Source organism: Neophocaena asiaeorientalis, unplaced genomic scaffold, assembly GCF_003031525.2.
Source record: "Neophocaena asiaeorientalis asiaeorientalis breed wild unplaced genomic scaffold, Neophocaena_asiaeorientalis_V1.1 scaffold395, whole genome shotgun sequence".
NCBI classification, from domain to species: Eukaryota; Metazoa; Chordata; class Mammalia; order Artiodactyla; family Phocoenidae; genus Neophocaena; species Neophocaena asiaeorientalis.
In genome coordinates, this window is record NW_020172274.1 from 1919349 (window position 1) to 1928993 (window position 9645).

Sequence of the window (9645 nt, forward strand, 5' to 3'; positions counted from 1 at the left end):
GTACCCATTTATGATAAAAATAACTCTCCAGAAAATGGCCATAGGGGGAACCTACCTCAACATAATAAAGGCCATGTATGACAAAGCTACAGCAAGCATCATACTCAATGGTGAAAAACTGAAAGCATTTTCACTAAGATCAGGAACAAGACAAGGATGTCTACTCCTGTCATTCTTATTCAACATAGTTTTGGATGTCCTAATGATGGCAATCAGAGAAGAAAAAGAAATAAAAGGAATACAAATTGCAACAGTAAAACTGTCACTGTTTGTAGATAACATGATACTACACACGGGAAATAACAAAGATGCCACTAGTAAACTACTAGAACTAATCAATGAATTTGGTAAGGCTGCAGGATACAAAATCAATGCATAGAAATCTCTGGCATTCCTATACACTAACAACGAAAAATCAGAAAGAGAAATTAAGGAAACAATCCCATTTTCCGTCACAACAAAAAGAATAAAATACCTAGGAATAAACCTACCTATGGAGGCAAAAGACTTGTACTCAGAAAACTATAAAACACTGATGAAAGAAATCAAAGATGACATAAACAGATGGAGAAATATACAATGTTTGTGGGTTGGAAGAATCAGTATTGTGAAAATGACTATATTACCCAAAGCAGTCTACAGATTCAAAGCAATCCCTATCAAACTACCAATGGCATTCTTCACAGAATTAGAACAAAAAATTTTACAATTCGTATGGAAACACAAAAGACCCCGAATCACCAAAGCAATCTTGAGAAAGAAAAAATGGAGCTGGAGGAATCAGGCTCCCTGACTTCAAACTATACTACAAAGCTACAATAATCAAGACAGTATGGTACTGGCACAAAAACAGAAATATAGATCAAAAGTATAGCCCAGAGATAAACCCACACACATATGGTCACCTAATTTATGACAAAGGAAGCAAGAACATACAATAGAGAAAAGACAGCATTTTCAATAAGTGGTGCTGGGAAAACTGGACAGCTACCTGTAAAAGAATGAAATTAGAACACTACCTAGCACCATACACAAAAATAACCTCCAAATGTATTAAAGACCTAAATATAAGACCAGACACTATAAAACTCTTAGAGGAAAACAGGAAAAACACTCTTTGACATAAACCACAGCAAGATCTTTATCCACCACTTCCTAGAGTAATGAAAATAAAAACAAAAATAAACAAATGGGACCTAATTAAGCTTAAAATCTTTTGCACAGCAAAGGAAACTATAAGACAAAAAGACAACCCTCAGAATGGGAGAAAATATTTGCAAATGAAGCAATGGACAAAGGATTAATCTCCAAAGTACACAAATAGCACATGGAGCTGAATATCAAAAAAAAAACCAATCCAATTAAAACATGGGTGGAAGGCTTAAATAGGCATTTCTCCAAAGAATACATACAGATGGATAAAAAGCATATGAAAAGATGCTCAACATCACTAATTACTAGAGAAATGCAAATCAAAACTACAGTGAGGTATCACCTCACACCAGTCAGAAGGGCCATTATCAAGAAATGTAGAAACAATAAACGCTGGAAAGGGTGTGGTGAAAAGGGAACCCTCCTGCACTGTTGGTGGGTTGTAAGTTCATATAACCACTAGGGAGAACAGTATGGAGGTTCCTTAAAAAACTAAAAAAAGAACTACCATTTGACCCAGCAATCCCACTACAGGGCATATACCTTGAGAAAACCATAATTCAGAAACAGACATGTACCACAATGTTCATTGCAGCACTATTTACAATAGCCAGGACATGGAAGCCACCTAAATGTCCATCAACAGATGAATGAATAAAGAAGATGTGGCACATATATACAATGGAATATTACTCTGCCTTAAAAACAAACGAAATTGAGTTATTTGTATTGAAGTGGATGGACCTCGAGTCTGTCATACAGAGTGAAGTCAGAAAGAGAAAAACAAATACTGTATGCTAACACATATATATGGTATCTAAAAAGAAAAAAAATGGTATTGATGAACCTAACCTAGTCACAGGGCAGAAATAAACACATAGATATAGAGAATGGACTTGAGGACATGGGGGGAGGGGGAAGCTGGGGCGAAGTGAGAGTAGCATCGACATATATACACCACCGAATGTAATGTAGTTAGGTAGTGGGAAGCAGTAGCATAGCACAGGGAGATCAGCTTGGTGCTTTGCAGTGTCCTGGAGGGGTGGGATGGAGGCTCAAGAGCGAGGGGATATGGGAATATATGTATGCATATGGCTGATTCACTTTGCTGTACACCGAAACTAACACAGTATTGTGAAGCAATTATATGCCAATAAAGATCTATTAAAAAAGAAAAAAAAAGACTAAGTGGAAACCTTCCAAATGAGCCTATTCAACTAGTGGTTTATTGATGATTCAAACATCCTCTACAGGGAAGCATCTATTCATATTATTCACTCATTTTGAAAATAAATTTCCTGTTAATTAGGATTTTGCAAACATTCTAGGTCAAAGATTTATGTACATATCTTTCCTGCTCTCTGCTTGTCTTCTGACTTTATGTTCTTTCTGTTCTGTAAATTCAAATTTTAATGAACACAATTTTTTCCTTTTACAGTCAAATTCATTTAAAAATTTTTCCTTAAAAATAGTAGTGTTTTATCCAACATTAATAAAATATTCATTATTTTTCTAAGAACTGTGTAGTTTGCTGGTAACACAAATTTCTAACCTACCTGGAATTGATTATTATATGTAGTGAGACATGAATATAGATTTTATTTTCCACTACTCTAGATTATTAGCTCTGCCATATTTCAAGTTTCTATATTTGCACTGAAACATTTCTGTGCTTTTTACCTTTCATTTTTCTCTTTGTCTATCGGTTTATCAATCACATACTCTTAATATAGCTTTGTAGTCAGATGTGTTATATGTAAGATTTATCCTCATCCTGTTCTTCAAACTTTCCCCATATGTTCTTCAAATATTAGCTCATATTTTCCTATACAAATTTTTAAAATAGCTTATTTACTTTCATTAAAACTCTTTGGGTTTTGAATGAAAATTCACTGCATTTACAGACTAACATGTCTTATTATTATTAGAGAGTTCCAGTAGTAGATTATCTATGCTTTTTGTTTGATAACTATATTTTTTAAATTTAGGCCTTTTACATATTTTATTAGGTTCATTCTCAGGTGCCATATAGTTTTGATTACTATTGTCAACTGAGTCTTTTTATTATGCTCGATGTCCTAGTTTGATATCAACAGTGTATCCCAAACTAGTGACTTTTATTTATTCACAATTTTGTTTCTCCAAGTAAGCAATTCTGGTATTGCTTACTATAATTGGTGAGTTCTACCTACCAATGCAATGTTGAAAAACAGTGGTGCTAGTGGATCTCCTGATCTTGTTCCTAACATAATGGATGATTCTAGATAACTTCCAGTAAGTATGATTCTTAATAGATGCTTTTCATTAGATTATGGAAGACTGCTTATATACCAAGTATGAATAATGAAAGAATGATGAATTTTGCCTATGCCTTTTCTACATTTATTAATATGCTCTTAGTCTGTTCTCTTTAGCCCATTAAAACAGTGTATTGCATTAATGTTCTACACACTGAGGCATGCTTGCATTCCTGGGATAAGCATCCTTAGTTATGATTTATCATATTTCATCTAACATGCCATTGATTGTGAGATGCATTATTATTTAATGAACACCTAAGGAATAACAAAATAAAGTTCCATGTAAATTATGACCCCATAATTTCATATCACTCAGAATTATTATTTCATACTTATTGAAAGACCTGTTAGGTTTATACAAATACAGTTTTTATTGCTGACACATAATAATATAATTTATATTATATAGAGAGAAATAAATTCCTTAATTTGTTTTTATTTTTTACATTCAGAGTTTGAATGTACTGCAATAAGAAACTATAATGCAGATTTACCTATGGGGATTTTTATTTCACAGGCCCCATAAAGCATGTAGTTGTTACTTCAAAGGAATATGAAACTGTGGTCATTCCTTCAATAACAAATATTTACTTCATACATATTTATTCTTCATTAGTTTTTTTCTAGTCTTCTAACACACAAAATAACTTCAGTTCAAAAGCTAATTCATTCTGTTTTTTGTTGAACCAATTTCAAATGGAAAATAACCTTAACAGACAAAATATCTAAAGTGACAGTAATAAGAAGAGCTGTGAACAAGGTCATGTATGTGCAGTTCATGGAAACTACTTATAAATTTGCCAACACTTAACAGAGCCCTCCCTCAAATATTTTCAAGGACTGGGCAGGATTACAAAAGGAGGGGCATTTAACATGTCTCCATAATTTTTTTCTGTATTTAAAAATTAGAAATTAATCTAATAAGCTGTTAAATATAATGCTTCTTACATCTGATTTGACAATTATTCTTTAAAAAAGAAAAAATAAAAAACACACATAAAGCTGTTTATATGATTAAAATTTGGCAAAATACCAAAGAATTTTTAATTTACTCTTGTGAATGACTTAGTATATACTTAATGAGTCAACAATATTTAGATAACTGACAATAAAAGAAATACATAATTAATAGCTTATTTTATTCCATAAGGCTAACTTTTATAGCCTTAATGTCAAGAAAATTTATAATTTTGTTATAAACAACTATAAACATAATTTGTGTTCTATTGAGATTACTGATCTAATAAATTTTTTAAATTGCAACTAATTATATTAAAATTAATAGATTTTAATACATGTTCTTCAAAAATAAAAATTAGATATGAACATAATTTTAATCTTTAAAATATAATCATTTACTTTTCTTAAATGTAAAATATAAATCATAATTTAATATTATAAAATTTTAATCAAAATTCTGTGAATAAATGTGAAAATGTTTACTGAAAATTGTATTACAGTATACAGTCTGTGTTCAGTCACAGTTCTGTGTTCAGTCACAGTTCTGATAATACAGTCACAGTTCTGTGTTCAATATGCCTCTAGTAGCCAATGTGAAATACTGATATTATACTTAGATACTACATCTATACATATAAAAAATATTTAAAGTTAACATAACTTCTTTAATATCACAAAATTTTCCTTAGCTAACATGTGCACTTCTTTTATATACTATGACTCACAATTGGGAACTATAAGAGAAGCAATAAATGTGCACACCACAAACAGGAAGTGATACTTGCTATATAAGAACCAGTTGTATCCATGCTATTCTAGAGGAAGGATGTGATAAGTTAATTCATCTGCATTTTCTTGTACTGCATTTGTTTTCTATTGCTGTCCTAACAATTACCACAAACTTAATGGCTTCAAAAAAAATTTACAACATTTATTATCTTATAGTTCAGTAAGTCAGAAGTCCAACATGGGTCTAACCAGACTGATATCAAGGGTGTTATAAGGGTATCTGGAGGCTTTGAGGGAGAATACATTTCCTTGTCTTTTCCAGATTCTGGAGGCCATCTACATTCTTTGTGTCAAACAAAATTTCAGAGACAGAGACCTGATTGAAATAAAAGGGTTTTACACATGGAGGCTAGACAATACACTACTTAATAACCAAGTGATCACTGAAGAAATCAAAAAAAATACCTAGAAACAAATGACAACGGAGACACGACAACCCAAAACCTATGGGATGCAGCAAAAGCAGTTCTAAGAGGGAAGTTTATAGCAATACAATCCTGCCTTAAGAAAAACGAAACATCTCAAGAAACAACCTAACCTTGCACGTAAAGCAATTAGAGAAAGAAGAACAAAAAACCCCCAAAGTTAGCACAAGGAGAGAAATCATAAAGATTAGATAAGAAATGAAGGAAATGATAGCAAAGATCAATAAAACTAAAAGATGATTCTTTGAGAAGATAAACAAAATGATAAACCATTAGCCAGACTCATCAAGAAAAGAAGGGAGAAGACTCAAATCAATAGAATTAAAAATGAGAAAGGAAGAGTAACAGCAATAAAGATTTAAAAAAAAAGAAATAAAAGGGTGTTTTGGCAGTGGGGGCTGGGGGTTTTTAGCTTGGGAGACTCAGATGCAAGAAGCACTTGAATTGTGTTCCTCCCGACTACAAAATGGGGGAGGCTTATAAAGGCAAAAACCACAAAGTTACAGTAAGTTACATGAGTTGTTTATCAAGAATTGTAATTGGGGCTTCCCTGGTGGCGCAGTGGTTGAGAGTCCGCCTGTCGATTCAGGGAACACGGGTTCATGACCCGGTCCGGGAAGATCCCACATAATTGAAGCCGGCAAGAGGTAGGGGTGCTTATTAAGTAAGGATTGGTTGGGGTCTTCAATAGCTGTATAGTTACAAAGGGGAACAACCCTGAGACATAAAGTTGCAGCTTGCAGATGTTGTTCTTAAAAAGGCTGGTGTCCTTGGGTTGGGTATAGTTCACAGAAAGTTCAAGTTCTCAGTGGTGCAGGGACATGTCTGAGACCACGCCCTCAATGGTTGCCCGAATCCATTTTTGTATGCCTGAACTATGATTACTCCATTATAATTTCAATTTGCCCTCACTTGGTTCCTGTCTCCCACCTCTATCTTCAAAGCCAACAAAGAGTTGCATCTCTCTGACCCTCTTGCATAGGTACTTAATCTCCTTTGGTCACGGCTGGAAAAGATCCTCTGCTTTAAGGTTCTATGTGATTAGCTTGGGCTCACCTGGATAATCCAGGGTCCTTAACCTTAATTACTTCTGCAAAATTCCTTTTGCTATGTAAAGTAACATATTCACAAAATCTAGATATTAGACCCTGGAATCTTGGATGGGCCATTATTCTGACTACTTTTAAGCATAAACTTTCTCTGTATAAATCTTTCCCATACAATAAGGTAGTCTTTGTTTCCAACATATATAGCAGCAGAGCCCAGGCATATTCATGCAACTAAGATATAAGCAACTTTTGCTTCAACGGAAAGAAAGATGTAGAAAAGTGTTTACTTGGGACTGGAAAAATATTAGTCCAAGATCAAATATTATGTTTATCACTTTGATTTATGCTAATGCTGAAAATCAGAACACAAGTGAGAGAAGTCTATGAATTTTCTTTAAGTACTTATATGTTTGTAATATTTGTGATATATAGGATTCATCAAGGAATGGAGCCCAGAGCCCCTAAGGACCCTTCTTATCTGGGTCTAACTGCAGTATTAAATATAAGTACAGGGTTACTACAACCAGCTTGCCTTCCATAAAATATAAGAAACGAATGAACCAAAAGAATTATCCCATTTCATTTCCACACTTCAGAATCATTCTATTGGTTTACTGTTATTCCCAGATATATTCTTTCTAGGCACATGTTAAGACTGTACTTCTCTGACTCCATATTGTTAGTGTTAGTTCAGAAACTGTGAAGTTTTTGAGATTTTACTCTATTTTTAAGATGACAGGTTAGCTGTCAGAGTTTTATATTTATACCTTGACAGAAAATCTGAGGCCTTTGGGTCAGAGACAAAGGATTATTACTCATGAAAAAAGCAGCAACAGCCAAAGTAACATCATAATATCTATTCCCAAATCCCAGTCCACACAGGGTGACATTGTGACAGCTAGATGGTATTTGCACATGCAATGGAATGTAATAAAGGAAAGGAATTCTGAGTTTATGAGACTTTGATCTTATATCAGGATACCTGCAACAGACCCATCTTTCCTTCTGGAAAGAGAAAAGATTTTATCTTCACTCTGGAGGGTAGACTAATCTTTCCCAAGAAATGGAAAGAAAATGTCTTTTTCTTTACTATCCTGGAACATCTCCAGGGAGGAAGACATCCCTAAACTTTACTATCCTGGAATATGTTCTTATACTAACAATCCTTACCTAAGTATAAATGTCTTAGCTCATATCACTCAGAAACATGAGAAATGTATGGGTAATCATCTCTCAACAGTTGGACATGGTCAGATGACTTGCTCTGGTTAATAAATTATAAATGCGAGTGATATTTCTTCCAGATGGAGTCTTCCAGTGATTCATTATGTTGCTTCCTCTGTCCTCAGAGACAAGCAAAACTATAAATGACAGATATTACCTACATAGGCAGATTTTCAGAATTACCATGACATGAAACAAAGCCTATGGTAACCCAAGGTATGCATATAAGCAAAAAATAAACCATTACTCTTTAAGCTACTAAGATTAAGGGATTGGGTTTTTATTACTGCACCATAATTTAACCTAGTCTGATACACCATGAAAATTAAGTGTTATGTTCTCTGAATTCTGGCTCCATTTACTTTTTTACCTTCTAATACATATCTTTGTTTTACTTAAAAGATGGAAAACAATAATATTTACCATTCTTTAAAGTATTTGGTAGTTTTATGCATTCTTTTCCTTTGCTTAGTCTTTATCTTACCTATCCATGTCTCCAATAGATAAAATCCTGCTCATCTTTCAAGACAAAGACTTAGTGTCACATTTTAAACAAAGTCTTCCCTAATTCCTCTGAAGAAAAATTATAATTTTCAAGCACACCACTATTTGATAATTATGTGTTGTATTTTTTTTCAAATTCTCTGTTATTTCATAGTCATATATACATATCTGTCATACAAGGAACAGGAATAGGTTACTGGACATTGGGGGCTATATCAAAGGACTTAGCATCAGGCTTTGCACAAATAGGAATTAATAATACTTACAGAGTTGCATGATTTTCATTTTTAACATATTTATAAGCTTCTAAGAGGTATGCAAAAGCATTTCCTTACAAGTGAGTTAAAATTCTTTGTTTTATATAAAGAGTCTGGAATTGTTAAACACATTTACATTATCACATATTTTAGAAATGTAAATCACAACAAAAATATATCTATTTTTATCACAAACCCAAAATTATTTATGGGCCTGCACATATACAAGACAATAATCAAACTCAAGTGCCTCAGGAGTCTAAGCATGTAAGCAGTTGGAGAGGCTGTGACTCTATGGCAAACCGGAGAACGTTGCTTCCTTTAAAAGAGGCAACCACTGAAGAGTCCTAACAATCACACAATGAAGAAATATAGGGATGGTAATACCAGATCTTTCAAATTATCAACCAATGCTGAACATAAAAAAATTTATGCAAAGTATATTTATTTTAAAAAATCAGGGCAAACAATGAACATTGCCTAGTTTTAACTTCAGGTATCTAGCCTTCAGGTATGTACATTTTTAAAAAATCATCTAATATCTACTTCATTAAAATAAATTAATTATCATAGCCACATTAATTATCAAAAAACGATTCATTGATTTTAGAATTATCACTATGGAATTTATCTTTTGCAAATTACGTTGTTCTAATGCCTTTGTCTCTAATCAATGCATTCAAAATCGCGTAGAATCTTATTTTGTTTTTAAATTACGTGATCTTCAATAACAAATATATGGGAAGATACTATCACTTTTATCCATATTGTATAATTGTCTTTTGTTTTATTCTGACATCTCTAGTTGCTTTGAAGATCATAAATTCCCTAATTAAAATTCCTAACAGTTGTATCCTATTTGCATTTTTCTCTTAAGAACTTTGCAAATAGAAATATTGTTTCCATGAACTCCCAGTTTCCCCTATCCCATCTGGTTTCTGTCAATATTTCTCAAAAGAAAAGAATAGTTTCAATCCCTTTGACT